Source organism: Paralichthys olivaceus, chromosome 17, assembly GCF_024713975.1.
Source record: "Paralichthys olivaceus isolate ysfri-2021 chromosome 17, ASM2471397v2, whole genome shotgun sequence".
Lineage (NCBI taxonomy): Eukaryota > Metazoa > Chordata > Actinopteri > Pleuronectiformes > Paralichthyidae > Paralichthys > Paralichthys olivaceus.
This window is the reverse complement of record NC_091109.1, coordinates 13,673,453-13,697,626: the sequence shown is the minus strand read 5'-3', so window position 1 is coordinate 13,697,626 and position 24,174 is coordinate 13,673,453. Positions and strand designations below refer to the sequence as shown.

The window sequence follows — 24,174 nt, the reverse complement described above, 5'->3', positions numbered from 1 at the left end:
GGGGCTTGAGGCTCCATTAGCCACTATTGCATCAAGCTTAATTTCCCCTTCTAGAGAAAAACACATATTTAAACATGTGAACATGTCCCACTATCGATGTTTTATAATTGAAAAAAGGTGGGAAACAAATGCAAGTCTGAAAAATCTAGGGTTTGTGATGTCACAAACCTAAGAAACCAATCCTGTCCACTTGTGGGTGGGGCTCAGTAGTTGGAAAAAGCTCTTTCACTGTGATGGTGAGAAGACTGGAAGCAGGGGTGTGGCCATTTTAGCATATTCATGGTTTCCAGTCATTAAATAAGTGCCATAGTTGGACCGGCCACAGACCGCTGCATCGATGGGAAGGTGGGCAGACCTGTGATCCAGGATGTGTGCGAGAGCATGCGGCATATTGTGTTCAGGGAATGGGCTCCCCAGCCACTCACACGCCATCTGCTAACATTAGCTTAGAATAAATTAAAGCATATGGCGGGTTGTTGAAATGCTGCTAAACCTGCATGGATTGGAGAATAATGTTCTCCACACAGGTTTACCGTGCAATCTGATCTCACTTGTGTGATGTTTCCTTTGGTTATTGTAAGACAGCAGATTTCACACCCAGTCCTCGGAGAGGTTTGGAAGATGTGGCTGGTGGCTGGAGAGGTATCAGATACAGCATCATAAGAAGATGTTGCTGAAATAAAAGAGTGGAAGAATTTGGCTCAGACGTAACAGCTGTCACTCGGGTTATGGCCTACTTGCAGTTGCTACATTTTCATCCTTGCATGCTAGACTGATGGTGAATTGGACACTATGTCGACTATTGCCTATTGAGGTGCAAAAAGACAGCTCAAGAACAGATTGGGAAAGCTTGGGGCTGGCTGCTTTGCATGCAAACTTCAGATATCTGTAAACACAGTAAATACACATATTTAACTACCCATCCTAACAGCCCTTTTTCTATCGTTCTTTTTCTGTGAATGCAACTTCAGTAAAGCTCCAAATATTTGATCCTTTTTATCAATTTACATCCCTCGTTTATAAAACCGTGACAGTGACATCAGGGCAACATCAGTGTCACAGATGGACTATATTGACTTTCCCATAATGTGCCCCATCTGTCACACTAACCACACTGAGAACACACTGTGCTTTTCCATCTTCAATTTATCTAAAATGTAATGTGACCGAACAATCCATTCAGAGACGAGGTAGTTCCTGCATCATGACCAGTGACTAAAATGCAGGGATAAACAGTGCTTCTCAACAGCTCTTACAACTAATTAAGTTTGAAATATTGAGTCCAAGCATAAAGCCTTTACTTCCTTGCTTCTTAAAATTAAATCATTTTTGAAAAAATCTTTATAAGAATAAAGGGATTGTTATTGTCGGTCTTTTTTCCTACCACGACCTACGCTTTCTGATTTGAAGCAGCCTTGAAGGTAATAAATTCCCTGTCAACATGTTCTGTCGGTTTGTCTTCTTTCCCTGTTTTCGTGAGCTTGTTTTGTTATTTACATTTCCACCATTTCACAGTAAGAGGACCTGAGTCACGTCTCCTCTAGGTTGAGTCAAATAACCATTCTAAGTGCATTTTCCTGCTGAAAATAAAAGGCGCTGTCACGCAATTATTAGACACATGCACACACAGTGAAGCCTAGAGGCTGCAGGGCTCCCCCCACCTCCAGGCACACACATATGCCAGAACTTGGTTGAAGATATGATGCAGCACACATGTTCGCAGGGCATAGAGCATATTTACATGCCTACTGTTCATGAGAGAACGATAAATGGCAATATTTAGAGAGAAAGGGTGTTTGTTGTGTGTCAGTAAAGTTCTTCCTCTTAAATGACATTATGATGCAATTTTTGATATTTTTATTTCTGAACTTTTACCAATTTCCCTCCAAAATTTTAAGGACACGTGTTAGAAAGTAAATATTTAATCTGATTTAGATGTACTAATAATATGATAATCATTAGATGTGCACAATTTCTCCATTACAGATATAATTTTATATCAATACTTAAATATTCCATATTTAAGGTACTAGGAAGATTATTGGTTACTTTATAACATTTGCTAAATGTTTAATCAGACCAATAGTAAAGAAAAAACATTGATAAAAAAGGGGTGATGGATAGATATTAATAAAAAACTCTGCTTGGTTGACACATTATTAATTGATTATCGAACAAGTTGGTGATTCATTTTCTGCTACTAATTATCACAGCTCCAGTACAGTACAATGTTTATCTTGCCTTCTGTTTGCATCCATACTTATCAGCACTGAAATAATCAAAACGCTTGAAAGTGTGTCCAGAATATTACAACCCATACAGAATAAAGTCTTGAACAATACTTCACGTACAGGCATGTTTTCTTATTTTAAACTATGGATGCAGTTAAACTGGTTCGTCAGCCTCCAAGTCTTGTGTTTGTGTCCATTACATGCAGAACCGATCTTTAAAGCTAGTTCCACCTCTGCTGCTGAAAAATAAGTTATAACTATTTAAGTTCTTTGTCGATTATACATGGACCTATTTTTAGTCATTTGAAATGATGCAGTGTTTTACTGACTGGACTGCATTAAATATGTTGGGGTTATTCACTCTAAAATAATTAGATTAGAGCAGGCCTATTGATCATTCCCTTTCGGCCAATGCTTTCACTTGTTAAACTTTTTAAATTCCAATGCCTTGTTATTGTGACTAGTAGTGAATAATGTCCCTCCAAGGGCATCTACGCAGAATTCTAAACATTAGATGGTAAATGGAGTGTATTTATGTAGTGTTTCCTGGTTTCAGAAACACTCTAAGCACTTTACAACACAATTTACATATTATAGCTTATATCTAGTGCCACTCATGCATTTGCAGTTCAGTGTCTTGCCCTAGGAGAATTAAACAGGCCAAGGACGCGTTGAGCAAGGAGTCAAACCACCAACCTTCAGATTAGTAGACATCCTGAGCCACAGCCACTTTAAGTCTTGCCTGGCCTTCCTCAATTTCACCGAATGAATTCACACATTTAGTTGAACAGACCACCAAACACGTTTGCACCTTTCCTATATGCCATAAACACAACTCATTGAAAAGATAATAGCTTGTTCACATACACGATATATTTGCATGTCTAATGCAAACTGTGCCGTCAGTGTGCTCAGTCATCACCCTCTAACTCATGGGTAAGAGGTGGACAGTCCCTATTTGTCTACTCTTGCTTTTAACCTTGTCAAATCAAATGCTTTTATGCAAATCGTGTTGAAATGAGGTTCAGCCAAACTCATGGTCCAGCACTAATATTGTACATGCCGCTGAGTACAGAGGTGAGCTCATGCAGTCGCAGCCTCTGTGATGACAGAGAACGACTGAGCTTTTAGAGCGCAGAGGCGACGTCGGCGCTTTGTGGGCCTGGATGGAGGAACATTAGTAAGACCACAGCAATTTGTGAACTAACAGGAAGAAAGGTCCTTTTAAACCTCCTGTCGCTTCCCTTTCTCTGTCATCCCAACACACGAGGATATGTAGTCATTGACGGGTGCATTTTGAAATAAATGTCCCCATTGATTTAAAAAATGTAAAGTATTAGAAGATAAAATGAGATTTAACCAAGCAAAACAGAGTCCTTTCTTTTATTGAAAATCGACCATGGCTCATTAAATGTTGTGGATGAAGTCTCGGCCTTCTGATTTTTAAATATAAATACTTGAAATGTCTGTAAACATACACTTTAATACCAGGTAGTGACAAGAATGTATTTTTTCTGTTGGGGTTGCAACTTTCTTGAATGTAAATTTGGACTGGACATCAACTGGAAGTGTTCTAGGAAGGAATCTTTTAATAGCCATTCATACTGTAGCTCCGTTAATATGGAGAAGGCTTTGTGGGAAATTTGAGAAATCAAGTGTGGGGTCCTGAATACACAACAGTTGAAGGGGTGTTTGATGAGATAGGTTACTACCCGTACATCATAGAGAAATAGGTCAAGTACCTCTTTACAGTCACATGCAAAACGAAGGGGTAGGACTAAGGGGTGAATTGGGACAGTCCGGTAATGTAATGACCCACAATTATTTTTTAAGAACACTTTCCTCCAAACTAAGGAGCCAGCCTCTGTATTAAAAAGAGACCATACATTCGCTCTGTTAAGCTTTATATAAGTAAAAGTAATAGATTAGTCTGGATTAGTTTGTTTTGTTAACCAGTGGGGGTAAACTTTGCACCAGCAGCAGTGTGGTCAGAGCGTAGGTTAGATATTTGTAGTCTGTGTAATTTTATTTACCTTGATTGGAAAGTAAGGGCACATTTGTGACACTTCTGTTGTTTTGGGTATTGCTCAACTCTTAAGTTAACAAAACTGCAACTTGACAAACTTCTACCTTTCTTGGAATTGGGAAGAGTGGAAATCTAAAACAGTTCATGTTTCTTCTCAACCAGAGGCATAACAATGGACTGCTTTTTATTATGTTAAACATTTATCATTTTAACTGTGCAAATTAATACTTTAGCTCAATCAAAGGCAGTTTAATCCAGAGGAATGGTCTTTTAGAAAACAGTTTTCTTTTCTTTCCTCTAACAATTATCAGAACTTCACTTCGGACATTTTAGTTGTTGACAGATTCTCGGTGAGGACCCTTTGGCTTCTCTTTTTAATACAAACCTTCTCCAGCATCATTTCACAATGTGCAGTGGAAATGTTTTTTTTTTTAAAGGCAGCAAAGGGCATTCAAAGACATAAAGCATGACTGTCACACCAGAAACTGGGGTTTGAGTCTAGACTCACATCTGTGGCTTGGTTATGGTTGGTGAAAGATTGTGGTTGTTGTTATGTTTAGGAACTCACAGCACTTATAGTTTAGTTAAAGAGTGTGTTGTAGTATATAATGAAAAAGTCTATGAACTTATTTACTCTGGACTCTTAACTTTTGCTTCTTTAGTGTTTTCATTTTGATTATGGACTCTTTGTGTATTGCATTTATGCCTGTTTGTTTGGATTTGTGTTCTGTTCTGTTCCCTGAGTTCTATTTCCTGTTTTATTTTGTAGTTTCTGCTCCTTGTGTGTTTTCCCACCTTTACTTCCTGCCATAGTGATCGTCTGCACCAGTTCCTCATGTGTTTCAGCTGTGTCCAATTTCCCCTGCCTCCAATGTGTATATAAGTCTCTGTGCTTCTCTTTGTCTTGGTCAGTTCATCCTCTCACATGGTCGTTTCGTCACCCGTCGTTGTTTGGCCTTCATCATCCCTGCCTCGTAAGTTCCTCCAGTCTAGTGTTCCCATGGTTATTTTGAGTTTTTGGATTCCAGTGCTTTTCTGTTTATGGACTTTATTGGCTCTTGTTTTTTGTATCGAACCCTATCTTATTAAAGGACACTTTCAGTGAAAAAATGTTTGTCTCTGCATCTTGGGTCTTCTGTTTCCCCCTAAAAAATTCATACTGTGCTTCTGTATTTTTAGCTTTAATCATTAATTCACTCATTAATGGCACAGGCCATCAGGGGCTGAGTTTTACCCAAGGACGCTTCGAGTGGTACCATGGGTTGTGTCTCCAATCTCACATTAGTGAACGACCTGCTCTAAGTGAGGAGGGGAATTTATACATAACACTGAGGCTGCATCCATACTGTTATGATTCCATTGATAAGCACTGCTGACCCTGTTGTCTTTGCTAACAGCTGTTGTCCTGTTAAATTCTACATTTGAATGCTACAACCTCTTACATGCAAACGAGACAAGCAGTCTGTTTCCCAGGGAATGCGTATGTCCAGTTTACATGAATTTCATGTTATATGCAAAGGTGAAATGAGTTTTGAAATGAAACGTAGCATGACTGTAGCCTGAGAATGCCCTCGATGTGTAGTACAAATAAACAAAAGGTAGCTGCAGCACCATCTGCACCCCTACCTCCTGTGGGCTTGTGGAGGTGTATTAAATATACATGTGCATGTGTGTCTGTCTTATGAAACCTGTGTTTACGGCTTAAAGTCTTTTGAGCTTAAAGCAAAGTCACAGATCCAGATGAACATGTGCAACAATATAATGTGTGAAATTGTTCATTGGTTAAAAACTACAGATGGGGAAGGATACTTACGTACAAAGGTCTTTAATAAACAATAACAAAATGCTTAGCTCTTTATCCTCCAACTGTGCTGCTGCGGCTGCATGGATTAGTGTATATGGATATTGCCGCTCCCTTATGAGTTCAGTCAAACTAACATTTTTTTTAATTTCCTTCTAGCTACACTGCTCACGATTGTGTAATGAGTGGTTCTCCATGAGGCGAAGCAAATTGTGAGTGGCGCTATATCACGCTCATTAGTGTTCAACATAGGGAGCTAATTGCACATCTCTTTGCTAACATGCAAACTGAACACATGCTTGTCGAACATGCATATACAGCTAATTTGTTGTGTGTAAGATGGCTTTTATTTAGGCAAACAAGGAGTTAAACCCATCAGTTATGATCCTCATTAAAATCTAAATCTGATGTATTCACAGTTTTCAGTTCAGCTGACCATACAAATTGCCACATCAATGTTTAGGGGGAAAACAGCTGTATCAATTGCAGGACAATAACGAGAGCTGTGATGGGGAGGCAGAAATAACCACCAGCAGCAGCATCCCCGCTGGTCCCTTTCTTTGGTGTGTTGTTATTCAAGATGTGAGAAAGTTGGCAGATAGAAGGAAAAAAAGAAAAGCCAAGCTTCCTATTAAAAAGCCCTGTAAATGGAAGGCATCCGAGGAAGAGTTTAACATTGGTGGCAGCGTTGGTGAGCTTTTTCGCTGTCCCAGCAGCATGTCATAGAGAGAGGTGGATCTCGTCAAAAGCTGAAAAATTGATGGCGCTCTTTGCATTTGCGAGTGCGTTTTAAACCTGGAAAGAGCCAAAGAGGAGAGGATGGGAGGGATGTAAGCCTGGGAGCAGGGAGGGGGGGGTAGAGAAAAGAGAGAAAGAGGCAGGCACAGAACAGGAGAATGAAGGTTTCTTCAGGTTATATTTGGGGTCTCTGTGACAGCTGAATTCCCTTTGCTCTCTATTCTTCCAGGCATCATGTATCAGTCTCAGCTGCCAGTGTTGAGATAGAAAAGGCAGCTGATGAAGAGAGGAACCTCAGACAGCCTCTGCTTGAGCTACACAGCCACCAAAACCATTTGAGTGTTGTTTTTTTTTGTTTTTTTTTACAGTGTATCAGGAAAAGAAAACACCCCTGTGTGCTGAAATCAGAAACATTTCTCAATTTCATGTGCTGGAAATAAGATCCAATGCTCTTGTGTCCTCCATCTGTTCAACACAACTCAAATTTGCATTTCTTATCTAAAAAGAATCAGCAGTATTGATCTCTTTTTTTATGATACAAGCTCTGTTTTGCCCAGAATTCAATCAATTCCTATATAAACATCTCAGTTCTAGGGGTTTTTTCAGCTTGTAACGTGGATCGATAAGTGCAGTCAGATTAGATGAGGTCTCCAAGGCACAAGTATTACTGTGCTCCAGAGAATTTCCAATTCGAACACGGAGGTCTGCGCTCTACACCTGTCGACGCTTATCCATAAATGGTGTGCATAGATCCGGATAACTTATGCACACACACATTAGATATATGCCCCAGTGTGTTTTTAACAAGGGATGTCACAGGAAGGAGCAGCAGCTCCTCACCTCAGGACATGCAGCTCTGGTAGAAGGCAGCAGCCTGTTTCATGTCTGCATGTAGCTGGAGTCAATTTATTTAGCGTGACTGCTCTCCCCTTCTGTCTACACCTTCCTCTCTATATTTCACCTTGTGAAGTGTGTGTGTGTGTGTGTGTGCTCACTATTATTGAACACCATCAATAATAAATATTCTACTGCCTTAATACTCTGTTCTGTTGTATTGTTTCTGAATTCTTAACATTCATTCTGAAAAACAGCCATTATGACACATAGTTTCTGCAAAGCTACTTTTGAAAGCTCATAATAGGTCAGTTTACCCGAATAACCTCCAGTGACGCATTTTCATTGAAAAAGTTTTGCCTAAAGTTGTTCATGGTCTGTTATTGAAGCTTTATTCTCCACCAAAATGGACCTTTTGAGAGGAACTAACAAAAGTAGCAATTTATTCATCATTGGAAATTTGTGAACTTGGAGAGGTCTGTTAAGATTAACTTGTTTCTTTTAAGTTAGTCTTGAAGAGTCTAGGATCTAAAGCAGATGTAACATAAATACTGGAAACAAGGTGAAACAGCTGGCCTGGCTGTGTGCAGAGTTACAAGTCTGACTGATGAAAAGACTGAAGGAAGTTCCTGCACCGTCCCCAGTAAAACGCAACTCTTTGTTAATGCAGCCCTTATGTTAAAGGTTACGCAAATGTCAAAAAGGTCTTAGGTGCAGGTAGCTGGCTTCTCCAAGCTAACTTGTTTCATATACAGATGTGAGTGTGCATATTTTTTTGTATCTAACTCAGCAAGAAAGCAATTAAGAACATTCAAATATCCACTTAGTTTATTAGCTACAGTGAGCTGAAAGTAATGCAATCATTTTACAGAAACATCTCTCTAATGCAGAGTACATCCTACAAATTATGGTTGAATTGACAACTCTCTAAAACAATGCCATCAAATTTTTTAATATTTATATCACAACAGGGTTGTAGAAAACTTTAGTTATGTAATGACGAGTGTGTATTGCAAGGACATTTTTTTTTTTTTTTTTTCATTTAGTACATGGACAACCCAAGTGCTTTACTGAAATTGATCCACATATGAGCAGCAAAGAAAGAAAGGTGGCATCTCCATTCTTAGCTTTCACTCTTGGGAAAAGCAAGTAATCCAAAATGGTAAATGGTTTGCATTTATAAAGTGGTTTTCTAGTCTCTCAACCACTGAAAGCACTTTACAATGTGTAGTACAGTCACGCTAATACACATATGCTGAATTGCTGTCTTACAGACACTATGGCTCACTCTGGAGGACAAGAGGACAAGTCATGTTGCCAGCCAACCTGGGACTTTCGCATGGTTCACACTGGGTGAGCACATTTGATAGGTATCTTGGACAAACTGTACTGATCCTGTGAGAAATTGGCAGCCATTTTCTTCATCTGGAAAGATATACTGAGGCGCTGGGGTACTCACAACCCTGGCAGCAGCACTGGGAATCAGCTGAAGCTGTCTGATTGCCATCGTATAGGCCTGTGAACAGTGCATTGTGGTAGTTCAGCCTGCCAGAAATGAAAGCATGTACAAGTTTCTCTAAATGGTGTTGTGATATCAGTTCAGTGCCTTCAATATTTACAAGCTGAATAATGTGACTATTGAAAAGTTGTTCTGAATCCAGGTGAGGACAGGCTGTTAGCAGATACTTTATCTTTCCTCATTGGGCTCAGTTTTGTCATTTATCTGAACAAGATCTTGGATCCAGCCATGACTTTGTTGGTCAGAGGTTGCCTTTTGCTTTATTCAGTAGATATAGTTATGTATTTGTATATTTTCATGCCATCTCCATATATGCTATATGAAAATCTGAATATTAAATAATTCTAGCTCCAGGGGGTAGTTAAGACTAAATTACAAGTCTGAGAATCCATCCTTGTGGAACCCCACACTCAGGTGTACAGCTAAAATAGCATGACGTAAGATTTAACCAGGTCCAGACCACGTTAGAGACACCAACCAGCATTCAAGTCTGTCTGTTAATGTGCTAGTTATGATCAGGTGGCTAAAAGAAAACCTGGTAAAGTTAAGTGAGCGGACTCAAAATAATGTGATGAGGTGAGGGTGAGGTGATGATTGTAAGTCAACCCAGTCTCCATCGCAGTTTAAACAGTCCCTTTTCTGCCAGTAGCTTAGCTGCGTCATTGTAAATCTCAATCATGGACCCATGAAATATTAATCATTGACAAAACTTGTAAGTGGCGGGAAGTGCATGCACTCAAGTAAAACAAATATGTATCCTGTTATTTCTCAATATGTGTTTGTTGTTACCCAACTGGCAGGAAAAGTAAAACGCTGATGCAGTTTCAAGAGTAGACTTGTTGAGATCTCCAAAAACAAATAGAAAATTATTCATTGCAATGGCTAAGTGAGAAAGTATTTTTTGTAATTTGCATGAACTGGCCCTTTCATTTTGATACTTCAATCAGTTATGCTGTTTTCTATGTTTGGTTTTGAGATTTTGTTTGATTCTTTTTATTAAAAAAAGATACGTTGAACCCACTGGTGGCTCCTGCCAAATTTCTCATTGGGGGGGGGGGTATTGTTGCAATGATGGCTAAGATTACTTGTTTAATGGGTAAATACATGATTCTGTGTCGCTCCCGTCACTTTATCACTGAGTCCTGCTGCTCATGTCTCGTGATGTACTGAGCTCAAAATATTGACGAGTCATTTTTCCTCCCTCTTGCTGTTTCGTATGATGGCCACATGACGTCGTTCATGTTCATCACATGTAAACTGATTCGTTCAGTTCAGCGTTCATGCACAACACTGCTCCTCTCGAGTGGCGAGATGATAGTCAAGCCGTGATTGGACCAAGGTGCAAGAACAGCTTACGTATGATGAAAGCACAATAGTGCGAGCCCTCTGGGAAGATTGCATTGTGTTGCAGTGTCTGCAGTTTGGGGGGGACAACATTTTTTTAAACATTGGAAGTCTATGAGAGCGATTGTGGCTGATTTTCAGCCGTATTAAAATCGCCCCATACTCTATTGAACGGGGCTTGGCGTTGCAGCTGATTGGACGATGTCATTCAGAGGCAGCAAGCAGGACAAACTGTCATGAGAATTTGTATAATGTAATACATTTTAAAAATATAATGATTCAATTTTACACTGCTCAAAGTAATAAGGGAGAGGAGTAACAGGACGAGCACTGCCAGAGCCCTACAACGTGACCTCCAGCAGGCTACTGGTGTGCATGTTTCTGACCAAACTGTCAGAAACAGACTCCATGAGGGTGAGATGAGGGTCCAATGTCCTCTAGTGGGACCTGTGCTCACAGTCCAGCACCAGTTAAATTCAGGATTGATATTAAGATTCTTTTAATAACTTTTAAAGCCCAACATGGGCTGGCCCCAACCCACATCTTAGCTCGTGACTCCTTATAATCCTGGTCGTAACCTGAGACTGGCCAGCCTGTCCCTGTTGGCTGTCCCTAGGTCAAGGCTGGCTACTCAAGCTGACCAGGCTTTTTCTGTCAGGGGCCCCAAGGCTCTAGAGCTCCTTTCCAGATGAGATTAGGCCCGCAAACTCAATACTGATCTTTAAATCACTGCTCAAAACTTATTTTTACAGGAAAGCATTTCTAACATGCGACTTGTAATTACTTTCACCACAATAATGACACGTATAGAGTTCTCGTATGATGTTCTTGAGCTCTCTCTCTCCCCTCCTGACTCCACCACCCCATCTCTCTCTCTATTCTACACCCTCATTGCAACCCACCTCCTCTTTCCCCATTTTTCTCCGCTCACCCCAACTGGTCAAAGTAGATGGCCGCCCACATTGAGTCTGGTTCTGGTTCCTCCCAGTTAAAGAGGGAGCTTTTCCTCTCCACAGCTGCCAAAGGGCTGCTCATTGTGGGAACTGCTGGGTTTAATATGACAGCTCCTGACTCTGCTACCTATGAGAGTCGGTATTATAGTTTAATCTAGTTTAAAAATAAATAAATAGAATAAAAAAGGCACAGAGGTAATGACGTCTGATCTACTGAGCGAGCCACATGGCTTTCATAGCACTGCCATACAAGCCAGTAGCCATTCAGATTTAGCTTTAGCCTCTCTCAATGTTATTGTGATTAATAAGCTGAAACACTTGATGACACCAAGGTACAATTGAAGTTATTATTTTCATTACAACAACCAGTCTTACAGAGCTCAGATGTGATGGTTAAACTGCTCCATAGCCCAAAGAATTTTACTGAATTAAATACATTTTTATTATAATTTCTTCTTCTTCTAGCCATGGATAATGTTATTTTTGTAACTTCTTTAGATAAGTGCTATACAAATACAGTTATTATTATTATTATCCCCCAGGACACCATCTGCCAACTCATGCTCAGACATTGTCGGGTGTGCATACAGGCACATGGGGGCCATATACAGGTCTCTCTTAATTTTCTTGATTTCTTTTTTTTCTTATTTTCTTTGGGGGGGCAGCGCGCTATTGCCCCCTATTGACCAGCTGCCCCTTGTTGAACCCTAGAACATCACTTCCCCCACTCTGCTTCTGATTACTGAGTAATAAAAGGACAAGGGTTGTTCAAAAGGAAAACGTGGTCGAATAGGGTTGAAGGGTATGAAGGCAGCAGCAGAGGCAGCCTGTTGGATGAATGAGATGGAGACCAGCTGAAGGCTGAGTGTTTATGGGATGGAGTGAAAGGTGTGAGCTGGGTAGCAGTGCTGTTGGTCGAAAGGGTCAGTAAATTGAGCTGGCACTGAGGACCTGTGAACCGCCGGGTTAGTGAGGAGCACAAGTATTACCACTGAGAAAGAGAGAACACAGAGTTGCACAAGAGAAGCAAAGAAACCAACTCACACCAGGAGATGTGACATGTCTGTTATTCTCAGGACCAAATGACCAGAAACTGTGTTCGCAAGAGCAGCTGGTGACTTCATCCAATTTGTAGGACACACAGCGTTGCTTTTTAACAGTTGAATTTATTCAAAGAACAATGCAGACTGTTGAGCTCTGCATCATTATTCAACCGTGGCTCCTCTTTACTCTCCACTATTCCTGTTTGTGTTTCCCTCCATCTACCACACTTTCCATCCAGCAGGCTGGATTTGTCCCCGTTTCACCTGGTTGACTCCGTGTTGCTTGCACACCGCACCGTTAGAAGAACCTGTTGAGTTATGCACAATGAACACTGTGCGGTGGAGCTCGACCAGCGTGTGGAGAAGCTGTTTTCTGGGAAAATCTAGGATTTTAACAGTGACTAGAGTTTGCAACCATTACACAGAAAACGGTTTAGCACTGGGTTGTCTTGTGTTTACTTCTTGGATGTGCCTGTGTGTGTAGTTGTGCTAGACAAGAGCAAGTTGAGACAATGTCACCAATGAAACACAGTACTCTTCGTCAGCTCTTCCACTCAACATTCATCAATAAATCATTTGCAGGCTTTCCCTATTCTCATATACATGCACATATTCTTGTAGTACTCATATTCTAGTTAGTATACACTTTACAGCAAATGTAGTTTAATCCAATAGGCATTTGGATATCACAATATTTAACTGGCAGTTGCAATAAGTCAACTTTTGGGGAATTATAGCCAAATTGTGTTTCCCTGTGTCCATTATTCACTTTTATTTAAAGCAAAGTGCATAGTGTGAACATCCAACCCTCTTTGGCTGGAGGTACAAATAGACCATGTCTGTGTTTTAAACCCTATGTAGTGAACTCATTCCTTTTTATAATGCATCGGGGAAAGTAGTGTACAACCGATGGTCACTTACCAAGCAATATACCACTATACCATCATGGATTGAGCTCACAGCGTTAAAAGAAGGGAAAATGGCAGAGAGATTAGAGGAGAGAGAGGGCAAAACATCTCAGCCTCTCTCTCTGGCGATTCTACTCCTTAATCTCATCAAAAATATCAGGTTATCGTGAGGATAGAGATAAACAGGTTTATATTTGCTGGCATTTTTGCAGACAAATTTTTAGTCCTTAATATTTCCAGTGGTGTAGTTTGTGTTTTTATGACACAAGACAAATCTGAGTTATGGCAGGGAAATATGTAAAGGCAGAGCAGTGCATCAGAGCCCAATGTGGCAAACAAGTTTACTCCTGCATTAAAAAAATCATTCAACATGTTTGTTCCTTAAAAGTATAAAACAAAAGTGTTAAATTTACCGTGGGATTTCCTCCCGGCTGAATTCATAATCCTGCAAGAATTACATAGTTACAGGCAGAAAGTTGTTGTTTTTATCCTATAGAAAAAAATCTATTTAATAGGTTTCTCCCATGGTGGTTTATATGGATGCGGGCTGTTTCCATCATGTTGGACACCTACCTGTACATCCAGTTGGTAAATCTCTTATCATCCACAGATCCAAAAAAAGTCACAAAGTGTGCTGAGTGAAATCTTGTGTGCATGCTCCACCATAAACAGAATTTAACCAGCAGCCTTTCTCATCACATGATACCGATGTAGCAGCTGTAGAAGGGGGCGTAAAAATGCAATCCCACCTTTAGGATTTCAGATACATTGGCATGATGGGCAGATCGTCTTGCTACGGACTTTAAATAAGGAGGTAATAATCTATATGATGTGATTAACCCCACCAGGAGAAAGAAGTATGAAGATAAGATTATGAAGCCTCCTTTGACAGCTGCTACATCTGGATGCCGAGAGGAGAATCACTCCCAGCAAAGCATCGGCCTATAATCGTCCCAAAGCACGCACAGCCAGTTATCTGACGTCACATTGAGATTGAGTAACTGATGTTTCCTACAGAGCTGCAGCTTGTGTGTGTCGACCTAGTTCCTGATGGACCCCTGACTATTATTTCAATTAGTGATCAGAAGAAGTCACTGAAGAGGTTCCTTTAATTTTTCATTACAGAAACTGAGTGTTGAGGACTGATTTTTTTTTTTACAGTTAACAACTTTGTGGCACAGATACAAGAACTGTGTAGTCCATCCATTTTCTTTTCAGCTTATTGGAGACCAAGTACTCTGACTTTCATTGTCAGCTCTCAGGATATTGCGTCACGCTTATTTTTCACACAAGTTCAAATATTTAAATTTGAGTGATAGACGAATTACTTATTTGCGTTGACTTTGAATGCATCTCATCGTGCAAAAAATGTCTATATTGTCACATTTGAACTACATTTACGATCTATATCCTACAGGGAGACGTACTTCATATGTACCATATTCCTAAATCTGTTGCAGTACTCTTTGTCAACGTCTCTGACGTAGTATTTATTGTCATACAGCTATTACTGAAGAAATGATAATGAGGTCAAGGTTGTCCTCTATCCTTGCTCAAGTGAACCCTGAGACAAGTGAGAGGAACCGAAGGCCTGTGTGTTCCTGCTGATACAGATTATGCCCTGATGACTCCTCCGCCATTAGCTCCATCAGCGCTCAGGAACACACAATGAGGATGACTGAGCATCAGAGTACTCAGAACTCCATTTTGCTGCTGTGCATATATTGAAGGCTGATGCTTTTCTTGTGAAAGTGGGGGGAAAAAAAAATCTGAATGGCATCCCGTTGGTTTTATGTTTTCAACTGTCCTTCACTGTTATGTCCAGCCTCATCATAATGACTCATCAGGTCATACACAACGTGAAGTGATGCATTTCATGGCTCCTTTATATGGACCCATTATGGTCCTTTCATGAGGAGAATGCACTTCTCTGTATGAATGTGTTGCTCTTATACCTGTTTTCACACTCGGGCATCCTGGGGAATATTAAGCTATTATTCAGAGGGAAATCAGGTTATTACAATGTAAACAGGTAAAGGGACACAATCTAGTTTAATAGAAATAGCAATAAATCATGAATTACTGGAATTATGTAGGCCTTAAGTTTAATAAACTCTATTTTCTTTTTTCTGACATTTTGCCTTGAATAGAAAAAATGTCAAATAAATTAGTATGAGTGTGTTGTCCACAGAACAAGAACTAAATAAAAATAAGAAACACAACAAAGTTTGTCCTGCCATGTGTGGAGGAGGACACAAGAGGTCAACTGCTGAGATGTAAAGATAATAAACATAAAATATTTCAATAACCTGGTCTAGTGGACTTTAAAGCTGCAACAAAACAGTGTGAGTACAGTAACCAACACTGAGCCCATTAGAATCATTTTGAATCTATAAACATCGTATCGTTAATAAAATAAATACACGGGAAAGAAAGTAATTCCACTGTTCATTATAGGTTCTGTTAAAAAGCTGCTTTTTATATGATAGGGAAAAGCATTTTAATTTAATTCAAGGTGATCTGTGCTGTTGAAATAGTTTTTCTTTTGGCCTGTATAGTGGTAGAATGTGAAGAATTATTAGAAAGCAGGAAAACCTATGAAAGCGGGAGGAATATTATACGACAAGGTACCCAGCTTCTTGAACCAACTCTGTGCCACCATTAGGTTCTAAACTGTTTGAAATAGAGAAAGTAGTGGTCTCTCTCCCAACTGCTTGACCTTGATGCAAAACTACATGTAATTTCCATCACTTCTTTCCTTTACCTCATGTTGAGTCAGGAAAAGAAAAGTGCAGAGACTCTGGCTGCACTGGGCTATTTTTAAACCAACAAAGAATGTCAGTGATGAAGTCATGGTGTAGGCCGACAATTCAAATAAAGTTTCACACCTCCTCACAAAGGACTATTCAACAGGCTACATGTAACCATTAACTACTTATTGGAAGTAAGGAATATAAATTCAAACTGATGTAACACTTGGGAGGAACACAAAGTATAGAAAGTTATAATAATCATTCAATTAATGGTGTTTTTGACTATTTCTAAATATTTCTTCAATGGGGCAAATTTTTTTTGCACTCCACAATGGGGGGAATTTATTGAAACACTATTGAATGTGGCCCACTCTGCCAGAAGAAAGACTCAGTGAAGCACATCCTTAACAGCTGCCCCAAAGACAGAAAGTATAGGTGGCGCCATGACCACGTTCTACTCTGGCTGACTTATCTGCACTGGCATCCACAACAGCCAGCAGCACAACCTAACTGAGTGTGCCTACACCTTTGTGCGAGCAGGGGTGAAGCCCCAACCTCAGCCAAAGAGCCAGGGTGGGCTGCTGGCAACAGCAATGCATTGGCAGCCGCTGGTTGATCTATAGGGAAGCAGCTGAAGTTCTCAGACATCATTGCGGTCCTCACACTTCGGCCAGACATGGTCCTGATGTTCGGGTTATCCAAGAGGGTGCATGGTAAATGGTCCTGATGTCCACTTTATGTTACCGTTTTACATTCACACATTGGCACACGCACCTTCATTCAGTGCATCTATGTGCAGCACAAGACAGTGGTGTTGCTTGAGTTGACTGTCCCTTGGAAAGACTAAACGAGGAAGTCCAGAAAAAAAGAAACAAGCCAAGTATGTCAACCTGGTAGGTTGAGTGCCGGAGGAACGGGTGGAAAGCTCGCTGTGAGCCAGTGGAAGTGGGACGTAGGGGCTTTGCAAGCTAGCGTCTACATTGGGTATGTGTGGGCTGCAAAGAAGGAGAGCTATTAAAACCACCCTGGAAGCCGCAGAGAGGTCTTCCAGTTGACTCTGGGTGAAGAGGGGGTGTGAGTGGTGCAGTGTGCTACCTGATGACTCCAATCATCACTGACGATGTGTCCAGGTTGAATGTCAAGGTGTGTTACAGAACCATAAATTAAGTTTTGAGTTATTATATTGTAAGGGAATTTAATGTGCCTGTTTGTCAACATGAATCCACTCTGGGCAGATTGTACAACAATAGTGTGTTGCTTCAAACGTTACAGCCTCAATGAATTGTGGGACATGGCTGCCTCTGAAATTCCAGGTAATTTCAATCAGTTAAGCAAAAAGACTATTTGACAGTAGTGGCCATCCGTTGTCTTTGACATTGTTTATGATATGGAGATGATGGACTGATGATGGATTAGTCTTGGCTACATAGTAGAAGGGTAATAGTTACATGATGTGAATGACATGAAATATATAATAAAACAGTTTGAAAGCCAGTGAAAGGGATTTTTTTTTGTGATTTTGAGAATGATTTTTTTTGAATATTTACAATAATAAAGTCTTGATTTAACAAGGAGAAGTCAGAGTAAAAAAAAAAATATAAACATAAGTAAATAAAACGCAGGGAGAACTCGTGCTCACCAGAATTTCGCAGAGCACAAATATAACCAAGAGGCAATTTCCCCCAGTCTGTGTGGTTCTTTCTTCCCCCACCTCTCCAACAGCATAGTGGTGAGTAGATAATGAATGCATTTAATTTATTTGGGTGAACTATCCCTTTAACACATACAGTACAGGTGTGAATGCATTCAGATCAGCTATGGATCCGATCTCACCAGACCACATTCGGAGGTGGTCAGGGCCACGTGTCCACATTCTTTTAGCACTGTGAACGCAAATCAGTCCTGGGCCACATATGAAGGACTCAGCTGATTACCTTTGACCTGCTGCCGTTTCACTATGAAGAGAACATATTCTTTCTCTTCTCGTTGATTTGTTTTTAACCATCCCAATATCAACACTGATCACCAATTCATGATCAATACTTTACTTGTATTGGTAAAATCTCCCTTCGCAGCAGCATGCGATTCATCCAGACCCCCCCGACAGTGACATTGAACATGCTTGTGTACTCAGACTGCAAAAACAATATAACTTGGACATTGTGAACAGGAATGACGTACATGTTTGTTTGTATAGAGCAGGGAGGTGAAATCTGATCTGAGATCTGATCATGAGCCGAATGTAGGGCCACATTTGTGGACAAGTATGAACGAGTGTTCATCTCAAAAACATGTGTCAGATCGACCCAATAAAAGTTATTGATGCTGAATTTATTTGGATTCCTTCTTTAAGACAATTAATATTGAAACAACCGCATTTTGTAAGTCCATTTTAATTCAGATGGTAATCAGGCATAGCTGACAGCTAGTTATTTTATTTCTACTCTGCGGCATCTGTTTGTTACAGCACATTCTTATGAACATAACTCAACAACATGATACAAGCTGCACCACAGGGCCGTCCTATGTAGAGGATTTAATTACATTTAAGAGCCCTAGCTGCATCTATCTACATAGTAATGAGGAAGAACAGATTCCGGTGAAACCAGTTAGCTGTTTCTTATTCTCTTACTGTGTTATGATTCATAGGAATGTTTTATTATTAAGCTCAAGTGAACTGCTATATCCTTCCAAATACATGTTTACTACCTAATAGGAATAAATTGCTTAAATTAAAGCATTCAATAAATTTGTTTGCGGTATATTACTGTTGTTAAGGGACCACCTCAAGAGACTGTCTACAATTCAGCAGGTGTTAATTTTCTGCAATTTCTTTATTTGCTTTTGCTCTTGAAGAACAATCATGACAGCTAATTGGAGCTGAAATTAAAAAAAAAAGAAAAACAAAACAGATGAAATAAAAATGTCTCCTCTCGGATGCACCAATGCGACCAAGCACGATAATAGCTCCTAATGTTTGGTGGTAATGTCTTGATGAAGAGTTCAGATGCTTTTGTTGTTATTGTGTGTAGTAGTGGTAATGAGTGAATTTATGTTGTTTATTATCCAGGAAAATCATCCATTCAACAGCTATCCATCCATCAGCCTGTTGTGAACTCAGTAAATGGTTTAATGGCTCTTAGATCTATTTGTTTAAGGGTGCACACCAGCTAGGAGATCTCTGACCTGAACTAGATTCAGTAAATTCGGAAAATGTACAAAAACCCTGTTAATGGCACTTGAGTGAGAGTAAGGAGAATATCCAGTCTTGATAGAAGGTTACCATGAGCATGGCCTGAGATTGCAGGGGAACTGATCATCATGGGAAAAGAGCCAGTGAGCTGGCTGTGCTGGCTTCACTCTGTCAGAAATGTAAAAATAAAGTCATGAGGAAACGTCATCATCAGTCAAGCAAGGTCAAATACACAGGTGTAATGCTCGATATACACTTTCACATCACATTCCATTTTAAAATCATGAAGTAGCTGTCCCAATAAAGACTTTCATATGTTCACACTGATCTTTTCACATACAAGAGTAATATAATAATAATAACTGTATTTGTATAGCACTTATCTAAACAATGTTACAAAGTGCTTCGCAAGAAAAATAATACAATCCATGGCTAGAAGAAGAATAAATAATACTAAAAATATATTTAATTCAGTTAAATTCTTTGGGCCATGGAGCAGTTTAACCATCACATTTGAGCTCTGTAAGACTGGTTGTTGTAATGAAAATAATAACTTCAGTTGTACCTTGGTGTCATCAAGTGTTTCAGCTTATTAATCACAATAACATTGAGAGAGGCTGAAGGTAAATCTGACTGGCTACTGGCTTGTATGGCAGTGCTATGAAAGCCATTACCTCTGTGCCTTTTTTTATTCTATTTATTTATTTTTAAACTAGATTTAACTAAATACCGACTCTCATAGGTGGCAGAGTCAGAAGCTGTCATATTAAACCCAGCAGTTCCCATAATGAGCAGCCCTTCGGCGACTCTGGAGAGGAAAAACTCCCTCTTTAGTAGCATAGAGTAAATCATGTAACCTCATTGTCATAGGATTGGCTGCTCCTCCCTCCGCTGTGCGTGTGTGTGGCGTGTGTATGAATTCTTCTGATTGGAGTGGAATGAGTGTGTGTGTGTGTGTGTGTGTGTGTGTGTGTGTGTGTGTGTGTGTGTGTGTGTGTGTGTGTGTGTGTGTGTGTGTGTGTGTGCGCGCGCGCGCGCGCGTGCGTGTGTGTGCGCGCGCGTGCGTGCGTGTGTGTGTGTGTGTGTGTGCGTGCGTGTGTGCTGGTCAGGGCATGGGCATGTCTAAACGCTCCAGGTCCCCGGCACACCTCCTGCTTATCTCCTCTAATCATCTCCTGCAGTATAAGATTCCTGGTCTTGTCAGATGATACAGTCTGAGTACTTTGGCTCAATCCTTGTGATTATCACTGTGCTTCGGCTGCATACTTACACTCTGCCTGCCTCAGATACGCATCATTCTGCCCCTTAGTTTCCCTGCCTGCTAGTGTGGCCTGCCTGAATCCTGCCTGCCTGTCTCCTGCCTGATGGGTCGGTAGAAGGCCTCAAAGCACCGCCATGCTCGTTCACACCATGGCAAAGCACAGCAAGAACGTTAGAGACTTCCTGATTCCATCCACTGTAAACCTGTATTTGAGAAGTCATTTAGTTAAACTTTCATTTGAGAGTAGTTTTCTGAATGGTGCATTGGCTGCTGTTCAGTTCCTGCTCTGCCCTCAACTCTCATAGTCTCAAGCTTTGAAGGTGACTTGAAAACAAGGGATTATCAAGCCTCTGACCTGAGATCAGAACTTTTAAAATTCCCATTCAATTCATCTACTCTTATCTTTTGTGTTTTTTTTTTTATCAAACTTATATTAACTTGTTTCATGCTCTAACCAAGGCAGTCAGCTGAAACATTATTTCTATCCACTAAATCACACTGGGCCTGTTGTAATAAAGAAACATGCTTGTTCTTTCAGCTGTAAAAGAAACAGTTATAAAACAATTATGAATTTCAATTAAATATTCGGAACATGAATTTAACTTGATCACTGCATTTTCAGGAACATTGTAATCAGTTTTGAAAAGTTTAATTCATCACTAGCAAGCTCAATATTTTGTCCTTTCCTTACCTGAGACATGGGGGGGGGTTAAACACTAATTTAACAAGACCAATATTAAATCTCACTTTCAGCACCATGGATAGCGTCACTCGGCCAGGCCTGCTAAAACAATTATAAACTTAATTATTCGATATAAAATAATATCAGAATGCTAATGCACACGGTAATGTCAAAAGAAATATAAATAGGCTACAGTATATGTGTGTATTTTTCAGATAAAAGTCTTAATTCTTGATTGAACCTATCAGAATTAGAGGACAGTGAGTTGAGGGCAGGGACAGCAGGCCCCCATGGATCCTGTAAAACCATGATCCATCATCCCTACGCCTCCACATGATCCAGGAGTTTGGACTGGGACCAGGTCCAAGGTGTTTAAGTCCGCTCCAAATCCAGCCAGAGCATTAAGTCTGAATGATGGAATGGCATTTTTTTTTAATCCACATTAATTTGTTATTTATGCAGTTTTCTGGTACAAAACTCCATATTTAGCCTTAGGATTGTTGTTTTTTTTTTACTTTGCAGTTTTTTAAAATCAGTTTAATAATAAAGTCACTCTAAGCCCGCTTTAAGGTATCTAACTTGTTCCTTTGTTTTGAATTAGGCAGGGGCATATATACTACAAGTATTGGACCGAGTATTGAACCTTGAAGCACATTATACTCTTTGTTGTGGCGAGATTAACTGATTAACTATTTACTGGATGTTATATACTGTAAGTTTGTGTTTTGATCAGAGTAGGATATATTCCTGTTTTCTGATCTCCACCTCTTTCTTCTTTATTTTTTTCTTGATGCTGTTTATAACTCATCCTTCACCAGAAGTATTCCAGAGGTATCAAGCTGGTTTCAGGAGGTCTGATGAATACCAAACATCTTTTCGGCACCCCACCTTCGTGTGACCTCCGGGCTGCCATCGATCATCAAATGGTCCCTACAGAGCAGCCGACCACAGGTCGACACTGGTGCGCCGGAATAATAAATCAGTGACAGACTCAGTCAGATGGAGCGACCTGGAGAAATGGGCCATAATGGGGATGGAGGTTGTGCTGAGGATCTGTGGTTGACGTGAAAGAGTTAAATCTCTGCAGCACAAGGGACGTGGAGTCTCTGTAGAGTTCTATTAAAGCTCTTATGTAGATAGGGATCTCTCTCAGACAGTCCGTAAAACTCACTTGATTTTGTCCTTATTGTTCTCAAAAGAGTTCCATTAAATTTTTTATAGATGTAATTACAGATGTATAATGTCGAAAGTGTATCTCTCCAATGTCATTTGTAAAAAATGAATTACAGTTAATAAGGATTCATTAACAGATTTGATGAATACAATCTCTGTGATTTAAGCAATCAAATGATGAACTGTGTTCTGTAGCCTATTGTTAGTAACCTATGGAAGTTTGCCAATCAGGAGCTCAGTTCTACATATTAAAGGTCCAGTGTGTAAGATTTAGGTGAAAGGGATCTATTGGCAGAAATTTAATGTAGAATAATCCTCAGGAAGTTTTCACTAGTTCATTTCATCTAAATTGTATGAATTGTAGTTTTCTTTACACCAGAAAAGGCCCTTTATATTCAAATACTTTATATTTACATCGAGGGGACCCTCTCTACGGAGGCCGCCATGTTTTTTTACATTAGTCCAGACTGGACAAACTAAACACCTTTTGACTTTGTATGACAACTGAAGCTACCACAGGTTCTTTTTCATGTTTGGAAGGAGAGGGTGAGGTGAGGGGTGTTCAGCTGCAACATGACACTTCAACACCGTACCTTTAACTCAAATAAATATAAAATGTAATTTATCAATTAAACTGAACAGTCTTCCCATGGCTGTAATTATGGGTTATTTTATAGAATACCATCTTTTCATTGATTTGCCAATTTTGGAGATTTGTTAGTATGGCAAGTTTCATCTAATGTATAATACTGTAAATCGGCTTCACTCAGTCATACATCTGCAGTTGTGATGCTACAATGACCCAACACTGTTTCACCATTTTGCACACGCTTCCAGACTTTATTGAAGATTCTTTTTTATGCTCTTTGTCTCCTCTGCATTCATACTGACACCTCCTTATATTTGCATAACCATATTGTACACCTACATTTCCATTTCTGATCTGTATTTACATATATATCATGTATACAGATAGCAATGGAAACAAAATGTCTCTGTGGGCTTTTACATATTGAAGCAATTTCTGGCACAGCCAAAGCTTTATAGAAAGACAAAGACAAATGAAAACTTCATGGAAGAAACCTGGTTTAGAAAATGGCATTCACAAAAATATTAACATATTAACAAAACAAAAGGTGGAAGAAGCACCCCACTCTTTGGTAAAAGGAAGGTGAGTGGATATTATTTATCTATAGATATAATTTATATGATTTTAAGTTTTTCTTTTTTTTCTTGAAAAGAAGCAAGTCAAACAGGGAAAGCAGTTGATTTTATTGACAGCAGAGTTTAGAGAGCTGATATCTTTATCCCTAAACCTAATCAGTTTTTCCCAACTTTGGTAAATGCATCTTCAAATACTAATTTTCTTCCAGGACATGTAGTTTTGAAACAGTCACTGAACTCTAATGTAATAAAATGAAATCAAAGTCTCACAACATCTCAGAAGCGGATCTTTTAACAACTTTCTTTTTTCTTTTGCCAAAATTATTGAAATTAAGATATTTGGAACACAAACTCAGAGGAAATGAAGGAGCTATTTACTGCAAAGCATAAATACTATTAGAAACTATGTGTAACGCACCAAACTGAGACAAAGGAGATTAATTTAGAGGAGAAATGACGGATGATATATTACCGGATGTTGACAGAAGTATGTGGATGAAAAGTTGACCTTTTGACCAGTTGAATAATTGCATTTTTTTCAGTGCAGCAGT

At 39.7% G+C, this 24,174-nt stretch overlaps 1 long non-coding RNA gene across 1 annotated transcript; it reads left to right on the top strand.

Annotated features, from left to right (window-relative positions):
* The first annotated feature begins 5,082 nt into the window (after positions 1 to 5,082).
* Positions 5,083 to 22,634, top strand: LOC109638421 (uncharacterized). The gene is made up of 3 exons (XR_002203330.2): positions 5,083 to 5,231; positions 8,905 to 8,983; positions 22,105 to 22,634. It is a non-coding gene; the product is annotated as an uncharacterized lncRNA (long non-coding RNA).
* Positions 22,635 to 24,174: the final 1,540 nt, after the last annotated feature.